Source organism: Ovis aries, chromosome 1 (genome assembly GCF_016772045.2).
Source record: "Ovis aries strain OAR_USU_Benz2616 breed Rambouillet chromosome 1, ARS-UI_Ramb_v3.0, whole genome shotgun sequence".
NCBI lineage: Eukaryota > Metazoa > Chordata > Mammalia > Artiodactyla > Bovidae > Ovis > Ovis aries.
Window position 1 is genome coordinate 211,009,129 of NC_056054.1, and position 23,416 is coordinate 211,032,544.

A 23,416-nucleotide genomic window follows, 5' to 3' on the forward strand; every position below is an offset into this window, starting at 1 on the left:
AAATCCCAGCAGTTTCTCAATGTGTATTAACTGATTGGCTCTTTTTCAGTTTGTTTGTTTGTTCGTTTTAAACATGTATAGGTGCCAGGGCTATAGTCTTGCCTGGACTGATAAAGAAGTGGTTTTTGGCATTTCCCTAAGTATTTATATTTCTATCAACTCTAATTTATATGTTACTGACTAATTTTGCAAGCAATATAAGGGCTAGGCCACGTAGAACACACACCATTCTCATTCAGAATTTCTCGGCAGAGATCAAGCCTAAATCTATACATTTGGCAGGTAAGACATGGGCATCATGTTTCCTGTCCCTCCTTGCATCCTTGTCTTTCCTTGGTCCAAATCCTTCATAGCTTCCTTTTTATTAGGGCATCAAATTTATCTATCATCTGACTTTAACTCTATTTTGTATCAAGTTGGCCTCGATCTTTATTGCAGAGAGCTCTTTCCGACACTACATTTTCTCCTCTGTGTACAGTTAGAAAACCCAGCAAAGACTTGAGAATTCTGGTTATTTTGAAGTTATTATTTCAGCAATTGGGAACTGCCTGAAATCCTAAGGGGAGTTGGAGAAATCATAGGCCTATAATATCAGGTTTTTGTTTTGAAACACAAGAGCAGCATTCAGGAAACTTCCAATGCACTACCAGAGACAACATTTAGAGTGATAAAGGTTTAGTGTTTCATTGAAATGGTTCTCTGGTTATTTTTGTGAAGTCCCCAAACTGAGAACAGATGGTAGCATTTTAAATCTATGCAGACCTTGACATTACAAAGGATGAGAAAGCACTTGATAAAGTCTTTGTGGTCACCATGCTACAGAGTGTCCAATTGGGAGATAAAAGAATTGCATGGACCATTAGCACTTGAGAAATTGAACAACTGTGCGGAGAAGAAAAATGTTGACTAGCGACCCTGGGAGGGCTTCTACTTCTCTCAAAAGGAACTTGAGAGATATAAGATTAAAGAACAGACTAGATTTTGATGTCACATACTTCTGTTCTCTTTCACTGAACAATTTTTTTTGAGCATCCACCATGTGCTTGGTATCATTCTAGCACTGTGGGGAACACTAAGGTGGATAAGATAGAGTATCTACTTTTGTGTTTAAAAGAACAGAAAATAATACTCCTTTCTTCCCCTTTTATGTTTTATCTTTGAAACCAATTGAAAATAAGACACTCATCATCCGGCAGTTGAAATAGTAGTTTTATTATTTATGAACCTGGCTGGAGGACACAGACAAATGGACCTGCTAATGGAGACCTTGGGACTCTTAGCCCAGTCTAAGAAGAGTTTGTGTTGGCAGAGTGGACATGCTGACTTAGAATCATTGTTGTCCAGTCTGTCTTGGCTTTTGGGCCCAAATTGGTAGCTTTTTAATTGATTATCTCTACTTTGTGAGATTCATAACCCCTACTAATCAGATAATTTATGTCTTCTTTTATTAGGAAAGATGAGTAGGAGCAATATAGAGTGAGACCTAGAATGTTATATCAGTGGAAGGAACCTCATGCAACCTTTGAGATTGGGGAATAAAGATCTCCACTTAACACTCTCCAACTTTTTTCTCCTCACTCATGAGCCTCAACTCTTAAGTTTATGGTAAAATGACAGTGGATTTGTCCCTCTCAGTGGAAGATATCATCAGTACAGCAGGCACGCCACCATATAGCACAAAGCCATGCTTTATGGTGCAACTCCCCCGATACTAGCTACCACATCATGTGAGATATCTTCCTGGGACCATGATGCAAAGTGTGGCTGGGTCATTAAATGGCCTTTGAAGAGGGTTAGAGTAGTAACTGAGGCTAAAATGTGCTTCCTGTTTAAGTATCTTTTTAAATTGTATTCTATAATTTTGTCCACAGTTGTGATATAAACCCTAACAAACAAAACTGACATATGGAGATGCCCCCAATTGGAATGCAATCTATTTTCACTACTGAGCTCCTAGGAAAAAATAAAAGCGCAAAAATAAAATTCCCTTGTTTTTAAAATAAAGTTCAAATTCACTGAAGACAAAAATGGGCTTAAGGACTTCAGTGGGTAAGATGTGACAGTTTTGAACTTGATACAGGGATGACTTCTGGGCTTGTACTTGTCTGTAGAGACATTTTGTACACCACACTTCATCTCCATGATGTAGTCAGTTTGTAACTTTTTTGCACAAGCAGAGTGCAAGTCAAGCTAGCTATTTGCTGAGCACTTCCATGTTCAGGGCATTATGGGTAATACAGACATGACTGAAGATGTAGCTCCTTTCCCCCAGGGGTTTGCAATCAAGTAAACTAAGTAAAATCATTGACATACAAGGTGCCTCTCTATCTGATTCAACCTAAATTATGAACACCATTTTTTGTTTTCTTCTCAGTTCCAGCCACACTGAGACTTCATGTGCTCCTAAAACATGGCACTTAATAACAGCCTATCTCATTACACTGCTGTCTTCCATAAATGACTCCTCGTCTGCCTTTTCAGATAGGTGATAGCTAAGAACCAGTTCAAATATCACTTCTTTGGTTAAAACTTTGTTGGTTTTCTGGAAAGAGATATTCAGACCTTCCATTGAGCTCCTCCTGTATTTTTTTCCTACCTCTATTATAGAACTTGCTGCCTTTAGACTGAGTGTCTTAGAATAATAATCTTGTTTATCTGTTCTTCCGTGGTGTATTGTAATGGTGGCTTTGATTCTTTATCTCTCCTTCTATTTGTGCCCTTTACTATATGACTTTAAGGGTCCTCCCACCAAGAAGTAGAGTCTATTTCCTTGCTCTTTGAGTCTGAATTTGGTTGTATGGCTTGCTTCGGCTAAGAGAATGTTAACAGTTATGACACAATCTAGGAAAAGTATCTGAGTATTTCCTGTGTTCTTATGCTTCTTCCATTCCTTGGAGGATTTGTCCCAGTTACACCAGCCAAAACCAGCCTAGATCAGCCAACACCCTCCGATTATCAGACATGTGAGCAAGCCAAGCCAAGTAAGAATGCCTCATGTACATTCCAGACCTACATGCTAATGTCTTTACTAAATACATACTTGTTGCTTTATGACACTGTGTTTTGGGATTAGATGTCAGGTAGCCATTTTGTTGAAATAAATAATATCCCTTCTTTTCCTCCCTTAAATAATTGAGTTTTCTAAGAATAGGGATTAGGTAACATTCTTCCTTTCTCTTCCCCAGTAGTTAGCATAGAGAAGATATATTTGCTTGCTGCATATAAAATATTTCAGATAAATAATTTTAATATACTTATTATATTTATCTTATTGAGATAACTTCAAAGTTGATTAAATTTGATGTTGAAATATACAATAAATTTTTTTGGTTGGAGCCCATTTCTTTTCCTAATGTTTTCCTTAGGCTAACTTTTATGATGTTTATATATCATATACCAACATTTGAAGAAGAGAAGACATCTAGGAAATAAAGAGCCAAGAGGAAACAAGGATGAAATGAAAATGTCATTGTTAATCAGCTGGATGACAATGTGAAATAAATAATCTTACAATCTTCATGTAGCTATCAACCATGATCTGAAAAATATTCACAGCTACCATTTTTATCCTATCAAAATCACTTTTGTTTGACACTGAACTAGTTCAGGTTATTATTAGGGTAAACCCAAATGTTTAATTCCTACTTGCTTGTATACACTTTAATAAGCGTGGAATTCCCAAAGAAGCAGAATCAGATGTTTTTAATATTTTTCTGCTGGTCTCCAAGTAGCAGCCCAAATTGCTGAGAGTTGGGCTTTAGGTAAAACTGATCAGTTTTTGATAGAAGCTGAAACATAATTAGGGTGTTAATTGGAAAGTTGAGAGAGCACTGTGGATAGGAATGGGTTCTGAAAAATGGGTGCAGGGAGTCATGCAAAAGTCTGCAGTTCTCTGTGGGGCTGCCTATGGGTCACAGCCTTCCCTCTGCTCTCGCATACTGCATACCCATTCTGAACCTGCAATAAAAACAGATACTGAAGGTTTGGGGAAAATAATCAAGAAGGATCTGTCCCTTCAGGCAATTATTACTTTCTTTTCCCATTTGACAAATAGGAAGTGAACCTTGCAGAATTAAGTTACTTCTAGAGTCTCTTAGATGCAGGGAAAAACAAAGAAAACAGCCATTTTGGTGTGAACAGAAAATTTAGCTAGTAAGTTTCTTGTTGTCATGCTGGCTGGACATGTTCTGATCTGACTAAAATGAGCTCAGAGAAATGGTTTGCATGTCACCAGAAAGAAGCCCCGTGAAGGTCCTCCTCCAGATCTTTGCAACCTCATTCTTGATTCCTGTCTGGTAGGCAGTGCATCAGGAGAAGGCAATGGCACCCCACTCCAGTACTCCTGCCTGGAAAATCCCATGGACGGAGGAGCCTGGTAGGCTGCAGTCCATGGGGTCCCGAAGAGTTGGACACGACCGAGCGACTTCACTTTCACTTTTCACTTTCATGCATTGGAGAAGGAAATGGCAACCCACTCCAGTGTTCTTGCCTGGAGAATCCCAGGGACGGGGGAGCCTGGTGAGCTGCCCTCCATGGGGTCGCACAGAGTCAGACATGACTGAAGTGACTTAGCGGCAGGCAGTGCATCATAGTACGGGTTCACATTTTTTTGTTTGTTTTCCATCTGTCTTTTTCTCACTCTGGGGTCATTTATAGTGAGATAGTATCCTCTACCCTAACCCATTTGTCAGACCAGAAAGTGAATTCTGTGATTCTTACAGAAAAGCTAAGTTTACTTCAAGGTTTTGTTGGAGGACACTGAAATGGTCATCCCTTACTTATGCTCAGAACCAGTTAGGGCTGTTGATTTTGATTCTCATCTAGATAGCAGTCACATACAAAGGTGGCTTCTGGGAAGAGACCTGGTATCATAAAAATAACATTGGTTTTAATATAAGACAGATCTGTGTTATAATCTTCACTCTGTCACTTGCTAATTATGCAGTCTTGGCTGGTTACACAGCCTAGCTAACTCTGTTTCCTTATTTGTAAAACTGGGTTAATGTAAGTTTTATGGGTTACTACAAGTCAAGCATTTGTAGCAGGCATTCAAACCAGTTTGGAGTTCTTCCCTTATTCTCTAGTTCCTTTGGTGTCCTAATGACTAAGTCATATAAACTGAGTTGATCACTGGTTGTGAATGAAGAAATGAAAGCCCACTACCCAGAATTAGCACCAAATTTGTCACTATATTTGGTGTTGGAGAAGACTCTTGAGAGTCCCTTGGACTGCAAGGAGATCCAACCAGTCCATCCTAAAGGAAATCAGTCCTGAATATTTATTGGAAGGACTGATGCTAAAGCTGAAACTCCTATATTTTGGCCACCTGATGTGAAAAACTGACTCTTTTGAAAAGACTCTGATGCTGGGAAAGATTGAAATTGGGAGGAGAAGGGGACAACAGAGGATGAGATGGTTGGATGGCATCACCAACTCAATGGACATGAGTTTGAGTCAACTCTGGGAGCTGGTGATGGACAGTGAGGCCTGGCGTGCTGCAGTACATGGGGTCGCAAAGAATCAGACACGACTGAGTGACTGAACTGAACTTGTCAGTATAACTCTGCATTGAATTGGAGCATCCATCTACCTCAACTGAAGTCTAGGTTCTGATTCCTGGGATTCTAGGGTTGGGTTACAGTTGGTTGGTGAGAAAGAAACCCAGAATTCATTAGTATTCTCAGACAATCAAGTCTTCCACATCACTGTTCTCCCCTATTCAGGCTCAAGAGGTTAATGACATATTTTTAAAAATGAATTTTCAAGTGCTTGATGATTTCAGTGCAGTTGGTTGTATAATCTGCTTCACCTTTGACCTGATGAGAAATAAAATGCAGAAATGTAACAGTGATTTAACCCCGACTCTCTTAGAGAAATTTGCAAAAACACACACACACACATGCATGCTTTTGTTATTTACATTCAGAAGCACAATTCTATTTTCAGTCTGAGAGAAGTGTTTTTAATATGTAAACTTTATAACCCATTCCATTTCTACTGAACATTGAACTCCAGAGAAAGTGTTCAGGGATACAGTAAAATCTCTGTGATTTGAAAAAGAAAATACGCCAATAGTGAAAGCTATGGGAAGGAGTCCTCACAGATGGGAGACAAAGAATTCTTTATGAATCAAATTTTATAGAATGAGATGCAGATCTAATTTATAGCTATTGCAGATCACGAGACTAAAACTATTAATATAGGAGATGCTATACTTTCTTCTCTTTGTCTTGCATTCACACAAACAGTTGACCTGGTTTCTGGGAAGCCACATCTGTGTTGACTGTCATCGCCTGCTGTCTACAGAGTTCCAGGCAGGTAACCTGATCATCTTGCTCTCCCACATCTCATGATGGAGTGCTGAGAGACCTAAGAAGGGGATTATGGCAGAAGGAAAGAACGAAGACAGGATTTTTTTTTTTTTTTTTGTGGAGGATTTTTTGTCATATGTGAAATGCATTTAATTCTTGATTTAAATTGTAAGAAAACCAGTAAGGGGTCAGGAAAGAGTATTCAGAGAGAAGGATGGAACTTACTGTGAAGGTGTGATTCTTTTGTACAATGGCACAGGTATGTCAAAATGAATGAACTATTAAATCCAGTACAAACTGATTTTTCCGGCTGAAATTCTCTTGGAAAAAAGCAAGAGAGCCTCAGGGAAAAAGATTTAAAGCAGAAAAAGAAGCCCTTACCTGCCATTTTATTCTCTGTTTTTAGAGTTATGTCACATTAACTTTAATGAGGCAAAATGTCTATCAAGCTTTAGAACTATATGAGAAATTTTAAGGGAATGATTATAGATTCAATTCAAAAAAGATACTCTGGATAGTCAGTTAAATCTTTTCTTTTCCTTCTTATTAAAGCTGCCTTTTTAAAAATAGGAGCTTTTGTATTTTGTGCTATGTGACATAACCTAAGAAAAACTTAGACAATCCTGTGGTAAAATTTTAAAGTGAAGTGTTTTGAGAGCTAAAAAGAATATGATGTGAGAAATCTTTTGACAGAAAAATGACAGGCAGGTATATAGAAAAGACTTATGCATGCTGAAGAAAAAAAAACCCAAAACACTACCCCCTTAAAATGATACATCATATAACAATGGCCTGGGATGAGTCATTTTCTTTTTATTTCTTAGGCAAAATCTATTTAATGATTTTAACATTTATCCATTAATTTTTTTTCTGCTTGAAGTGTAGTTCAAAACTCTGTATCAATCCTCTGAAGGTTAAGGCAGGTGTTTATTAAAAAATGAAAAAGGATTAAAGATTTTCAACAACATGTCACAATATAGAAGAGATGTGCAGTTGGAGACTTTCTGAGGAAATATTTTTTCCTGTGACTCTCCTTGATGAAGGCTTGTAATGATGATAAGCCTGTATTCCTACCACGGAAGGAAAGCATTTCAGAACAAATGTAAGAATTTCCTTCCCAGGGAAAAGCAACCAGTTTTGTAATTTAATTCTATTCTGAGCTAATGTCTGGAGTTTCAGGAGAAGGGTGAAAAAAAAAATCTCCATGGAATTCAGTATATTGGTTTTAAAATTTGCTTGTTGTGGGCAAAGGACATGTTCCCCTGAGGGAATGTGTAGATTACCTCTCTTACCACGTGACTTGGCTATGTTTGTGACAGCAGAACATGGCACATGAAGGAGCAAGATGGTTTCAAGGTTTTTTTGGCAATTATGATGTCAGACTGCATATTTTTAGAAAAATTCTCCACAAAGGAAATATTTAGTTATATGTCATGTTGTTCATCAAATAATATTACTGTGTTATATATAATGGGCTTATATATAATCCCTTGTTTCTTTCCATAATCACAGGAAATGTGCAATCTCAATGGTTATTCAAGATATTATGAACTGACCAAGGCATTAGGACTTAGAGACTGTAATTTTCTAATCTCACTTGGGCCACAGCACGTTTTCCTGATTGAAGGTTAGAGCCTGGAATACAGCCTTTGTATATAAAATGTGCTAAGGAGTCTTAGAATGTTAAGCTGATTAAATGACCAGCCCATTAAGTGGAAATAGATTGATATTTAAGAGCTATAAATAATCCCAAAGCCATGCAGTGCAATGACCCTTGGTTCTTTCCAGAGTGATTCAGTCACTCAGTTGCTCAGTCGTGTCTGGCTCTTTGCAACCCCATGAATCACAGCACATCAGGCCTCCCTGTCCATCACCAACTCCCAGAGTTCACCCAAACTCGTCCATCGAGTCAGTGATGCCATCCAGCCATCTCATCCTCTGTCATCTCCTTCTCCTCCTGCCCCCAATCCCTCCCAGCATCAGAATCTTTTCCAATGGGTCAACTCTTCACATGAGGTGGCCAAAGTATTGGAGTTTCAGCTTTAGCATCAGTCCTTCCAATGAACACCCAGGACTGATCTCCTTTAGAATGGACTGGTTGGATCTCCTTGCAGTCCAAGGGGCTCTCAAGAGTCTTCTCCAACACCACAGTTCAAAAGCATCAATTCTTTGGTGCTCAGCTTTCTTCACAGTCCAACTCTCACATCCATACATGACCACTGGAAAAACCATAGCCTTGACTAGATGGACTTTGTTGGCAAAGTACTGTCTCTGCTTTTTAATATACTATCTAGGTTGGTCATAACTTTTCTTCCAAGGAGTAAGTGTCCTTTAATTTCATGGCTGCAATCACTATCTGCAATGATTTTGGAGCCCCCAAAAATAATGTCTGGCACTGTTTCTACTGTTTCCCCATCTACGTGATTACCATGTTGCCAATTAGTAGAAACTCATCACAACATTGCCATTTATTGACCAACTACTAGATATTCTAAAAGGCCCAATTTACTTACATTATCTGCAAATGAGAAAACAGATGCTCAGAGATATTTAGGATTTTTTCCAAAGTCATACAATAGAGTCAGGTTTGAATCCAGATTTACAGTTTTTCAGTATCCCATGATGTTTCACTACATCATATTGCCTTCTAAACTGAGAGGAAAGATAGCAATTGAACTATTCCAAACACTCCGAGCTATAGTGATTAGTGTTTATTTCTGTCTCTTGTCCCAGCTGAGATTAACTTGCATGGCAATTCCACAGTAATGTAGATTTAGGCTCTTTCTGTTGGGTTGCTCTGCCATTGCAGAGATATGTTGTCTTTGTCCATATATTCAAGAGGACTCAAGACCTTGTCTGCCTTTAGCCCATAGGGGAAAGTGGGCAGGGACATGGAGGAGGGGAGGGGGGGCTTGCTACTTCCCTGTAAGGACTCAATTGCTTTGACTGGAGCCATTGATTTGAGATTACCTTCATGATTATGCCTAATTGCAAAAGAAGATGTAAATGAAGGTTTATTCTGAATAACCAAGAGAACTCATTAATCTAGGAGGCTCTATTATCATGAAAAACGAGGAAAGAGGACTTACACTGGAGTCTACCTGCCTCATTTTGGTGAAGATTCTAAAGTTCCAGAGAGACTATGTACATTAGCCAAGATTACACACAATTTGGTGGCACAGAAAGTCTAGAAAACAGTTTGCCTGACCTCCAAGTCTGTGTTTTTTCTAGTTTATCAAATTGGTTCAACAGCGTCGCTGCTACTGGTAAAAAAAAATACTGACCGAATTGGACCACTAGTATGCCAATCGTGTTTATTAACACACAAAACATTCCCAAAGAATCTCAAAGACATTTTATCCTCTTCTTCTCTGAGTTAACTTGAGAATACACAAACATTTGTATGTAATTATACTTCCCTGAATAATGATTTTTTGAAAAGGGTTTTTTTAAAAAGCATTTCTGCATAGTGGTATAAATTTAGTATGAAGGACTTTAGTGCCATTTTCTAATGGAGAGAGAGAATATGTTTTGGAATTTATTACACTGTGCATTTCCTTTGTGTTGCCTGACAAATCATTGGAATTTAATTTTAATTAAAAAATATTGTGCATCATAGCCAATAATCTATAGCTTCATACTGCCATGTAATTTTTTGGAAAGGAATAGAAAATTGAAATCATTCTTGGGTATTGAAAATGTTTATGTGTTTAGTCTATGGGCCAATTCACTATTTAATTCTGATTTTTGAAAGACCCACGCTTTGTGAGCACAATGCTTAAGAAAAACTTGTATTTATTGTGATACATTAGTAGCTTAGTGCAAAGCAACCCCCCAAAGGAATGGCTGAATAGACAATAGATTGCACAGGCATAGTGAGAAAAAACAAAAACCAAAGTGGGACAGGGGACTAACTGTTTCAGCAGCAACTATCAGCTCTCCACTGTCATCATCCTCTCTTCACTGAAGTATCACTTGTTTTGTATTGCTTGAATGACTTGTGTAAATGTTCATCAATATCAGTGATAATATTTGCTGTGCATACTGTGCTTTATGCCTTATAAAGGCTTTTCCTTTATGAAATGTAATGTTACATGAAAAACCATCCAGTGAAATAAATGGGGGGAAACAATGACTTCCATTTTTATAGATAAGGACATCAGTCATAAGAAAAGTTATTGTGAAATATGTTGATTGTCACAAAAGTAGCAAAAGGAGGATGCATATTTGACTATGGGTTTAATGTTTGCCATTTGGAGACAAGGTGTTTTGCATACAATTTTGTGTTCTAGAGTGGAGGGGCAGGTTACAAAGGTAGAGGCATGTCATGACTGTGTCTGTGGAAATAACATCCAGTCTAGTGTTTGAATCATTTCCATTGCTAGACTTTTGGTTCTGTGAGTTCTATATTTTTTAATATGAGTAATTTTGAGAATTTTAACTCTAGGAGGCTGGAGTATCCATGTTGAATTTTACTTTTCTACCCTTTCTTTTACCATGCCCAGAGCTCATGCCATCTACTGTTTCTTGTAGTATTTGTCTCGGGACTCTTGATTATTGATCCATCTTTTTTTGGTTTGTTTTAAGAACCCTACTTTGTCATGTGTCTCTTCTTTGAAAACCTACCCATGATCAGGAGATGCAGATCGAAAAAATATAGACAGATGCAGGCTTCCCAGGTGGGTCAGTAGTAAAGAATCCACCCACCAATGCAGGAGACATTGGTTTGATCCTTATGTCGGTAAGATCCCTTGGAGAAGGAAATGGCAATCTACTCCAGTATTCTTGCCTGAAAAACCCCATGGACAGAGGAGCATGGAGGGCCACAGTCCATGGGGGTTGCAAAGAGCTGGACACAATTGAGCACACAAGCATAGACAGACACCAGCGTAGATGTGAACATTGGAATACCTGGTTAATTATTACTCTTTATTGGAAGACTACAGTCTGTGTGGTCAAGTGGCTAATACAAGATTTTTCCCATGTGATATGGTTAAAAAAAAGAGGAAATTTTCTTTTTTTCTTTGGATCCATTTGTTTTGACCTCTCAAGAGATCAAACTTAGCCAGACCAATGGAAATGACCAAATTCTATTGCAAACATGCTCAGGATTAATTTGTTAATACTTTAGCTTCTCAGTTACTGATGCTACCACTAATATTTTTGACTTTTTTCTGCAAGCTGAGTGTTTACACTGACTTAGCTTTGCTTTGGATCTTATTTGTTCTCTTTGGCAGCTCTCTCAAGACAGAATTTGCTATCAGATGATAAGGCTCAAGAAGTAAGAACTATTGATTAAATTTTAGTTGCTGGCTTGGATGAAATAACTAACTTCCTGTACTCTCTATCCACCATTTTCTCCATGTTCACCTCTTTTCAAATAAGGATTAGAGGACAAAATCATTTTGTCATCTTTATCAGAGAAGAACTGCCATGGTAGAATATAATAGATATTCCCCTAGCTTTAGGCTTGTTAGGTAGTAGAAATCAGCCTTGACAGAGATCTTTCATCTCCTCAGACTCTAAGGATCTAATTAGTCATGTCATTGTTTTCCTAGTCAAGATGGCAGGTTCCCTAAAACTATCCATGGATTTGCTGGCAAGTTGGCTCAGATGGTAAAACGTCTGCCTACAATATGGGAGACCCAAGTTCAATCCCTGGGTTGGGACGATCTCCTGGAGAAGGAAATGGCAACCCACTCCAGTATTCTTGCCTGGAAAATCCCATGGACGGAGGAGCCTGGTAGGCTACAGTCCATGGGGTTGCAAAGAGTTGGATATGACTGAGTGACTTCACTTTCTTTCTTTCTTTCTAGTATAGCTGTCCATGTTCTCTGGGCGACTCTGGGGTAGCTGTTGATGCTCTCTGCTTTTTGATAGGAGGTACTTGAATATCTGAGCCTGGCTTATAAAGGTGCTTCCTGGGGTCATGGCTGAATTTTTGGAATTGATAAGTTTGTAAGATTTAGCATGCATCCATGCCCTCTGCCCTAAATCTATTTTCTGAAGAACTTATTAAAAAGACATACTCCTGGGACCCATTAAAGAGATTTTGATTTGTGAAGGTTTGGACTGAGGTTTAGTAACCTTCATATTCAGCAAATACCCAGATGGATGTGATAATTTTGGGAGCAACTGCCTTAAAGGCTCTACAGCTATGAATGGAACAGCTAAGCACCCTGAAGTTGAAAGGATATGTTTCCGCACAAGTTTCCAGAAATTTGGCAGATTTTGAGCTTAGTAATTGGTTGAATTTCTGCTGGGAGTCCTTTTGGATGAGGTTTAGCTCCAGGCAGAGGGTATAGCCTGAGAGGCTATGTTGTATCATTTAGTTCTTGTTAAGGGCAAATGGTCTGGTGATTTCCTTTAGACACCTGGCTCTGAAAGTGATATGAGACTGGCAATCTTCCCATGGAAGCATCTATCTATAAGAAAGGTGGTATAAAACATTTTCCATAATGTTGTTACAATAAATATGTAAGACAATGCATACAAAGCAATGAGCAATGTGCCTGGAAACAGTAATGCTAAATAAATGTTTTGTTGAAGGCAACAGGTGAAGCTTAGTAACCAGCTTTTAGTAATACTTTACCTTAAAGTTTTTAATACATTCTTCAGGCATCTATTAGTAATTATTTGTGTGCTATGATCAAAGTACTCTGATGTGGCCAATGTTACCTGAATAGAAGAGGTGTATATAAAGATGACCTCAAAGGGATGTATAGGCCAGCTTTGGTAGGACATTGGCTAAGATGAGGGTTTGGAAACTATGGTTAAGGTTAAGGAGGAATTCAGCATCCTTGATTCTGTGAATGTCTAGTCTCAATTCCTAACTAGGGCTGATGAATCTTCCCAGGTCTGAATAAACGCTGGTCCAGGGTTATAAAAAGGGCAAACTGTAGTTCTCTTATAAATTCTAAGTTTTAATAGTTTTCATAATCTGTTACGATTTTCACTGTCTAAGGGTTGGATAACCAACAAAAATGTTTTGAAAATAAAATTGAAGGATGATCCTTCTTCCTTTATTTATTTAAGAATTCTATTAACCAAAAATTTGAACAGTTGGGAATAAAAATGTGAGACAAATTCTTAACAAATCTATGTAGTGTTATTGAGTTGATCCTTGAACAGCTTTGACAAGCATGAGTCCACTTATATGCAGATTTTTTCAATAAATAAATACTGCAGCACTGCACAGTCCACAGTTGGTTGAATCCATGAGTGCAGAACCACCAGTATAGAGGGTTGACTATAAAGTTACATGTGGATTTTTGGCTGTACAGGGACCATTGTCCTAAACCTCTGAGTGTTCAAGGGTCAGATGTACTAATACAATTCCTGGTCTGTGGATGTGGAGCTAAGTTTCTGGAGGGTAGACAATGGGACTTGGGCATCCATGGATTTTGGTACCTTTGGCAGGTTCTGAAACCAACCCCCCTGCAGATACCAAGGGACCACTGTGTATTTTCCTTGCTGGTGTATGGGGGTGAAAAGGATTTCTTTGAGTTTGATGAATTTTATTGAGGTCTCTCTGGCAAGTCTTCCTAATGAGAGAACACTTCCTTTGACAGTCTAATCAAAACCCTTGCAAAACATACAGGAGTCACTGCCTGAATTAGAGATGGATACTACACAGATTATTCTTCTAAAGGAAAGATTTTTTTCCCTCTATGTCTTTCAGAAGTCAGCGGTGGAGGAGGAAAAACATTAAAATAATGTTAACTAAATCTGAGTTCTCTGGTGCCTGAAAAATCTGCAACCCAGAGATAAAGAATTCACATTTTATTGTAAAGAGACACAATACTGGCTGAAGAGTAAACACAGTTACTTCTGCTTGAAACAGAGTCCTGAGAGAGGAAAGAAGGGTCTTGGAACCAGTTCTATTTCCTAACTGCTCTGAAGCTCCTGCCTGCTTCATTAGCAGTGGGCAAGGTAGTGTGTTTAATTAAGAAGTCATTTAAAATAATTTGCAAAGAGCAAGGATGTGTCAAATGCGCAAAGTTCCTCATAGAGAAGCACTTCAGAGCTAAAATGATGAGACTGATGGCAGTTTGGGACCTCAGAATCTTTCTTTGGCATCTTGAAAGAGCACCTAATTAGCACCTGTGGTTCTGTTAAAAATAAAATAAAGGCACCAATGTATAGTCTTGGGCCAGGTAATTTTCAGTGGTGAAACCCCTTCATGTGCTTCAGGAATCCTGCTCTTCTAAATAAACTAATCAAAATGAGGGCAAGTTCCCTTTACAGGGAAATGGATATCTCAAGTGAAATTGCAAAGAAAAATAGCTCAGCAAGTGAAAGAAGCTGCCAGATTTTTAGGGGGAGTAATATCGATGAATAGCAGGTATTCTCTATCAATTTTGTTCCATTTTAGCTTGTACAAGATTTTACCCTGGCACCTATAATGTACTGTCTTTCATGATTAAAGAAAGTGATAGTGGCCTATCACTTCTCAGTAGATTCATTGAAGGGATTTGTGAATCAGAGAGTCCTCTGTTCAAATTTTTAATTTGCCACTCACTAAATGAATGATACTGACTCTTAAAATTCTTATTTTAAATAATGATAAACCTAGCTTTCATTTTTTTCTTTAACAACATGTAATAGTTTATTCTAGAATTGCTTCATATTATAGATTCTTTGGAGAAGGCAATGGCAGTATGACTTAAATATAATTCTTATTTATATATTCAGCATATTTTATCTGATACAAAATATCCAGGAAATCTTTTTGTTGAAGTATCATTGATGTACAACATTAGGTAAGTTACAGGTGTACATATGATTAATGGTTTTTAAAGGTTATACTCCATTTCTAGTTACTATAAAGTATTGGCTGTATTCTGTGTATAGTACAGTATATTCTAATAGCTTACTTTACACATAATAGTTTATACCTCTTAATCTCTGCTCTTCCCCTCTTCCCTTTCCCTACAGGTAACCACTAATTTATTCTCTTATCTGTTTTTTTTGTTATGTTAACTAGTTTTTTTTTTTTAGATTCTATCTATAGCTATATCATACAGTATTTGTCTTTCTCTGTCTGATGTATTTCATTTAGCATACTGCCCTTCTAGTCTATCCATGTTGCTGCAAATGGCAAAATTTTATTTCTTATTGCTAAGGAGTATTCCATTGCATATATGTTCCACATTTTCTTTATTCTTTCATGTCCTGATGAAGTCTAAACTTGCCTCCATATCTTCACAATTGTAAATAATACTGCTATGAACATTGGGGTGCATGTATCATTCCAAATTAGTGTTTTTGTTCTTTTTGTATATATAACCAGAAGTGGAATCAGGGAGTCATTCACATGGTAGTTCTGTTTTATTTTTTGAGAAGCCTATATTCTGTTTTCTACAGTGACTACACCAATTTACATTCCCACCAACAGTGTATGAGGGTCCCCTTTTCTCCACATCCTTTCCAACATTTGTTACTTGTGTTCTTTTTGAGAATAGCCTTTCCAACAGGTAGGAGGTGATAATTTATTATGGTTTTAATTTGCATTTCCCTGATGATTAATGATATTGAGCCTTTTTCCATGTGCCTGTTGGCCATCTGTATAACTTCTTTGGAAAAATCTCTATTTTTTTTAGCCTACTTTTACTTTGGATTGCTTTTTTCTTTTGCTGTTGAGTTGTATGAGCTATTTTTATATTTTGGAGATTAAACCCTTATCGGTCATATCATTTGCAAATATTTTCTCCCCCTCAGTAGGTTGTCTTTTTGTATTGTTGATGGTTTCCTTTGCTGTATGAAAGCTTTTAAGTTTAGTTATGTATTTGTTTATGTTTGCTTTTATTTCTCTTGCTTTAGGAGACAGATCGAAAAGATATTGGCAGAATTTATATCAAATAATATTCTGCCTATGTTTTATTCTTGGAGTTTTATGCTTTCTGATCTTACATTTAGATCACTAATCCATTTTTTAGTTTATTTTTATATAGTATTAGAGAATGTTCCAACTTCAGTGTTTGACATGGAGCTGTCCAGTTTTCCTGGCACACTTACTGAAGAGACTGCCGTTTCTTCTTTGTGTATCCTGGTCAATTTTGGACCACAGTTAACTTCTGGAGCCCCTGTTCTTTTCTGTTGATCTTTGTGTCTGCTCTTGTGCCAGTGCCATGCTTTTTGATCGCTGCCATTCTGTTTTGGCCTGCAGTTCCTGCTGAAAAGTGAGCTATTAGCATCGTGGGAATTCCTTTGTATGTTATTTGTTACTCTTCTCTTCCTGCTGTTAATATTCCTCTCTTTAATTTTTGCCAGTTTAATGAAAATATCTTCCTCTTAAATTAATCCTCTATGGTAGTAGTCCCAACCTTTTTGGCATAAGGGACCAATTTCCTGGAAGACAATTTTTCCCATGGACTGTGGTGCAGGGTATGGTTTCAGGATGATTCAAGCTCATTACATGTATTGTGCTTTATTTCTGTTATTATTACATTGTGATATGTAATGAAATAATTGTGTAGCTCACCACAATACAGAATCAGATCATCAAGCATTAGATTCTTGTAAGGGGCATGCAGCCTAGATCCCCTGCATGTACAGTTCACAGTAGGGTTCCCACTCCTATGAGAATCTAGCGTCACCACTGATCTGACCAGAGGCAGTGCGCAGGAGGTAATGCAAGCAATGGGGAGTGGCTGCACAGACAGATGAAGCTTTGCTCACTTGCCCACTGGTCACTTCCTGCTGTGCCATGTACCAGTCCATGGTACATGGGGACCCCTGCTCTATGGGACTCTGCACTTCCTTGGTCTTGTTATAATAAAGTGTTTATAAAGTGAATTAAATTAAAGTCGCTCAGTCATGTCCGACTCTTTGCGGCCCCATGGATTGTAGCCTACCAGGCTCCTCTCTCCATGGGATTTTCCAGGCAAGAATACTGGAGTGGGTTGCCATTTCCTTCTCCAGGGAATCTTCCTGACCCAGGGATCGAACCCAAGTCTCCTGCATTGCAGGCAGATGCTTTACCCTCTAAGCCACCAGGGAAGTCCTTGCAATTTTCTGACTCTATCACATTACTCAAAGTTTTGTGTATTTTGCTATTTTGTTTCTGGTTAAAAAGCTTTCAGCATTTCTTATGAGGCAGGTCTAGTGTCCCTCATAGCTCAGCCAGTAAAGAATCTGTCTGCAATGCAGGAGATCTGGGTTCGATTTCTAGGTCAGGAAGATTCTCTGGAGAAAGAATAACCCATTCCAATATTCTCGCTTGGAGAATCCCTTGGACAAAGAGGCCTTGGACAAAGAGGCCTACAGTCCATGGGATCTCAAGAGCTGGACACAATTTGGTGCCTAAACCACCACCACTGTGGATGAACTCTCTCAGGTTTTGTTTGTCTGGGAAAGTTTTAATTTCTCCATATGTGAGTGATAACTTTGCCAGATAGAGTACTTTTGGCTGATGGTTCTTGTCTTTCAGGGTTTTGAGAATGGCATTTCACTTCCTCCTGGCCTGTAGAGATTCTGCTGAGAAATCTGCTGATAGTCTAATGGTGATCTTTTTTCTCTGGTTACCTTTAAACTTCTTTATCACTGATGTTTGACACTTAATATATGTCTTGGAGAAAATCTTTTTGCACTGAGGCAATTAGGTGTTTTCTTAGTTTCACGGACTTAAATATCCAGTTTATTTCTTTAAATAAACACCCCACTCCATCTCTTCTCCTTCTGGGATACCCATTTTCCTAATATTGCCATTTCTAAAAGAATCAAATAATTCTTGCAGAATGTCCTCATTTTAAAAAGTCTTATTTTTTTCCTCTTCTACAGGTATCATTTCTGTGTTTCTATCTTCAAGCTCACTAATTCTCTGCTCCTTATGGTCTGCTCTATTTTCAGCGCTTTTCATGCATTCTTCATCTTGTTTATTGAGTTCTTCAGCTCCAGTATTTCTGTTTGGTTCTTTTTTTAGAGTTTCAATCTCTTTGGTAAAGTCAAAGTATCCTTTCTGTTCATTACTTTTATTCCTAAGCTCATTGAATTGCCTTTCTGAATTTTCCTATAGCTCATTGAGTTACTTTATGATGGCTATTTTGTATTCTCTGTTAGTTACATTGAATATTCCATGAATTTAAATTTGGTTTTTGGAGAATCATCATTTTCTTTTTGGGATAAGGTGTCACTCTGCTTCTTCATGTGCTTGATGAGGTGTTCTTCTGCTGGTGCATTTGAAGTAGCAAACACCTTGCTTTAAAGAAAAAATTATTCTAATGATTTAACAGGTTAGAAATTAGAGACCTTTTTTTTTTTATATTATCTTGTTTTCTAAGAGGTGATTTTATGTACAAGTTTTTGGTTTCTCCTAGCTGAACCTCTGGTTATATTATACATATACATCTATTTCCACACTTCACTGCCTCTGTCAGAAGTTCATCTGGATGCCCTCATTGCTGTTTGAACCTGGTCTCCCTGCCATCGTTGCCTGAGGTACTGAATGGTGCTCACTTCGGCAGCATCCAGCATCTCCTGCTGCTGTCGGTGGGAGGTGGGAGGGGCCAGAGTCACGGGGGGCCTCCGCGGTTGGAGGCATCGGTTCCCAGGCCCCACTGTACCTGCTGCCCAGCTACCTGTATCTGCTGCCCAGCTACCTGTGTCTGCATAAGCTGCAGTGGCTGGGAAGCCACAGTCCTTTGTGCTACGTCCCCTGCTGCTACTGGCTTCTCTGGGGCTTGGGGCTCAGCAGCTATAGCTTGAGGGCTGGAAATGCAAGTACAGCCTCCGTTGTTTGCCCCTTTCTGCCTCCTCTCTGGTGTCTAGCCAGCCCATCTTGAGAGGTACAGACATGTGGAATTCTCTGGCATCCTGGTGTGTTGGGCAGAGACATCTTTGTTGAGCTGTGGATGTTTTACTGGTTGTGGATTTAAGGGAAGAGACAAAGGGGGTATTTCACTCCGCTGTGGTGCTTGTGTCGCTCTCTACTGTCTCTTTTTAAAAACGTATCTAATTCTCTGTTTCTTCATTCTTTAATGATAAATACATTCATGTTCACTTCACAGAGCTATTGTGAGGACTGATTATGATATACAGAAGGTACTAAAAATTGTAGCTATTAGTATTCATATTGTCTAACTTTGGGGATTTGTTCACTCAACAAACATTTTTTTTTTAAAGAAAGTAAAGTGAAAGTTATTTAAGTGAGAATATACTCCCAGAGGAGGCTTCCCAGGTGGCACAGTGGTAAAGAATCCACTGCCAGTGCAGGAGACAGGAAATATGGGTTTGATCCCTGGTTTAGGAAGATCCCTGGTGTAGGAAATGGCAACCCACTCCAGTATTTTTGCCTGGAAAATCCCATGGACAGAGGAACCTGGTGGGCTACAGCCTGTGTGGTCTCAAAAGCTGAACATAACTGAGTGATTGAGTGCACACACACACACACACACACACACACTCACTCACTCTCAGAGGGAGAGTGGGCAAACAGGTGAGAGCTGCTGCTATGGTCCTCTTTGGCTCACCAGTTATGAGGGGCATATAGATGAAGGGGCAGAAACAAAGTTTTTGAATGCTTGTTATATCCTAAGCTCTGTATGGTTTCTGAATGGTATTGTTATTAACATATATTTGACATTACTTTGTCCTTGTGGCTCAGATGGTAAAGCGTCTGCCTACAATGCGGGAGACCTGGGTTTGATTCCTGGGTCGGGAAGATCCCCTGGAGAAGGAAATGGCAATCCACTCCAGCACTCTTGCCTGGAAAATCCCATGGTCGGAGGAGCCTGATAGGCTACAGTTCATGGGGTCGCAAAGAGTTGGACACGACTAAGCGACTTCACTTCACTTGTCCTCTAAGTCATAATCAATGAACATATGTGAAAAGAAAATGATTTTAATATTTAGTCTAGGAAGATATTATTTTATGATACCAGTGGAATTGGTAAAATTTTTCAAAATATGGCCAGTATTACCAGGTTTGGATGCTCCTATAATTCACTGTCCCAGAGTACTCTTGGAAGAATAGAAAATGGCTTTCTTCTTCAAAGAACCAACCTTATTAGCATTGAGGATATTGTCCTGAATATGCCACGAATACTGGAGTTCTTCAAGGTGAAGTTTCTAATTGGGTTATTCAGGACGCTCTCACTGAAATAATTCTTTCACTTGTTATTTTGAGCAAAAAAATTTTCTATAATTTGTGTTAGATTTATGTAATCTGTGTTGTTTATTTAAAGCTCAGACACAAACACACAGCTTATACCATCAGTGGAATTACTATGGATACAGATTCTACTCTGATTTTCATCTTAGTGAAAGGACTTGAGAAGCAGATTACTTTGGACTAAATAAAAAGGTGATTAATATTCGTTAGGACTTTTACTAACTTTCCTGGGCAATTAAAAGAACTGGTTATATTCTGCTTTACTTTTCTCACTGGGAGATCACTATCTTTTACCTACTAGGATTCATGTTGTGTTTTGTGCTGTGCTTAGTTGCTCAGTTGTGTCTGACTCATTGCGACCCCATGGACTGTAGTCCACCAGGCTCCTCTGTCCATGGGGATTCTCCAGGCAAGAATACTGGAGTGGGTTGCCATGCCCTCCCCAGCAGATCTTCCCAACCCAGGGACTGAACTCAGGTTTCCTGCATTATAGGCAGATTCTTTACCATCTGAGCAACAGGAAAGTCCAAGAATACTGGAGTGGGTAGCCTATCCCTTCTCCAGAGGATCTTCCCAACCCAGGGACTGAACTCAGGTTTCCTGCATTACAGGCGGATTCTTTACCATCTGAGCAACAGGAAAGTCCAAGAATACTGGAGTGGGTAGCCTATCCCTTCTCCAGAGGATCTTCCCAACCCAGGAATCGAACTGGTTCTCCTGCATTGCAGGCAGATTCTTTTCCAGCTGAGCTATCAGGAAGGCACATGATGTGTTTTAATCTTATATAGGTAACACTAAGCAATGGCTGTAAAATCACTTCAGGCGTGTCCGACTCTTTGCCACCCCATGGACTGTAGCCCACCCAGCAACTCTGTTCATGGGATTCTCCAGGCAGGAATACTGGAGGGGATTGCCATGCCCTCCTCCAGGGGATCTTCCCAACCCAGGGACTTAACCCTTGTTTCAGACATCTCCTGCATTGGCAGGCAGGTTCTTTACCATTAGAGCCACCTAGAAAGCTCCAGTTGCATCATAGTCATCTGGAAAGCTTGTTAAAATATAGATTTCTGGGCCCCACCATCCAGAGATTCTAATTCACTAGATCTGAGGGTATGTGGGCAAGAATGTGCATTTTGAACAGGTTTCCAGGTGATGATGATGCTGGTTTGGAGGCCATACTGTGAGAACCACTGGATAAGAGTAATGCAGTCTAGTTTTTGTCAGGTGCTATAATTACGCTAGTACAGGCTACTGCTGCTGCTGCTAAGTTGCTTCAGTCGTGTCCGACTCTGTGCGACCCCATAGACAGCAGCCCACCAGGCTCCCCCATCCCTGGGTTTTTCCAGGCAAGAACACTGGAGTGGGTTGCCATTTCCTTTTCCAATGCATGAAAGTGAAAAGTGAAAGTGAAGTCACTCAGTCGTGTCCTACTCTTAGTGACCCCATGGACTGCAGCCCACCAGGCTCCTCTGTCCACGGGATTTTCCAAGCAAGAAGACTGGAGTGGGGTGCCATTGCCTTCTCCGAGTCCTAGCTAGTACTTGTGTAATACTTGATGACAAACGGTTTTCTCATAAAGTCTCATTTTATCCTCTGGTAATCTTGGGAGGTAGGCATTATTAGATCTGATTTATAGATTAAGACTGCTAACAATTTCTAGTTTTTCTTTTTTAATAGGCTGTGAGTTATTTGAGGCCATATTCCATATCATACTCAACTTTCTATCCTCAACACGTAGCAGGGGTCTGGGAAAAAAGGTTTATAGAAAGAATAGGAGGATTGGCTCTGGAGTCACACAGAGTTCATGGCAGAGCTCAATTTTGAATCTGGACTCAGTCTAGTGCTTTTCTACTCGGGTATACAAATCAAAAAGCAAATTTACTTTCATACTTGAGAAAATGTAGTAGTTTTTCTGTTTTTTTTTCTTTCCCCCTGAAATCCTGGGTTTACAAAATGAGGTAGTCAATGTGCCAATGTAATTAGAATTTGTTTTGAACTGTAATGTGCTGGAGAAGACTCTTGAGAGTCCCTTGGACAGAAAGGAGATCAAACCAGCCAATCTTAAAGGAAATCAGTCCTGAATATCCATTGGAAGGACTGATGTTGAAGCTAAAGCTCTAATACTTTGGCTACCTGATACAAAGAGGTGACTTGTTGGAAAAGACCCTGATGCTGGGAAAGATTGAGGGCAGAAGGAGAAAGGGGTGACAGAGGATGAGATGGTTGGATGTCATCACTGACTCAGTGGACACAAGTTTGAGCAAATTCTGGGAGACAGTAAAAGAGAGGGAAGCCTGTTGTAGTCCATGGGGTCACAAAGAGTTGGACAGAACTTAGTGACTGAACAAAAACAATGTTAACCACTGATGAACAATAGATCAGTGATGTTGTACACATTTATTCTGTCCTCTTTCATTGTGATTTCTTTACCAAATGCTTTGTGCAGTAGTTCAGAACAGTAGAAATGATTGTTCAAGCCGAAACCATAAAAAGTGATCATAATAATCAGTAGGGAAAGTTACACATCAGAACATTAAGTATTCTCTTACTGTCAATTATAAATGTGCAAGAAAACTTAAAAATGACTAAATTCACTTAATACATTGTAACTTGGAACGCGACAAATGCTTGAAATTATTTGAGAATTGTTTTATTTCTTTCTAAATAACTTATCAGATGTAGTTTGAACAGTGTTTGCTTTCTCATCATATAACAATATACAGAGTGAGCATCTTTCAATGCCTTGGAAAGTCATCATACTCCTTTCTAAGTTTAGATTGGTTTCCAACATTTTATCCTTACACTTTGGCATTGTAAAATAACCCTGAGAGTTCTTTTAATGTGAAGATTTTTGCTGGTGTTACTTCCTCTGGGTTATCTTCATCCTTTCCTGTCAACAATTTTCTCATTTATATTGATAAATTCTCCTTCATTAAGTTTCTCTGGCCGCACAGCCGGAGTCTTTTAAATGGTGGCAGTGTCAACCTCCCCATGG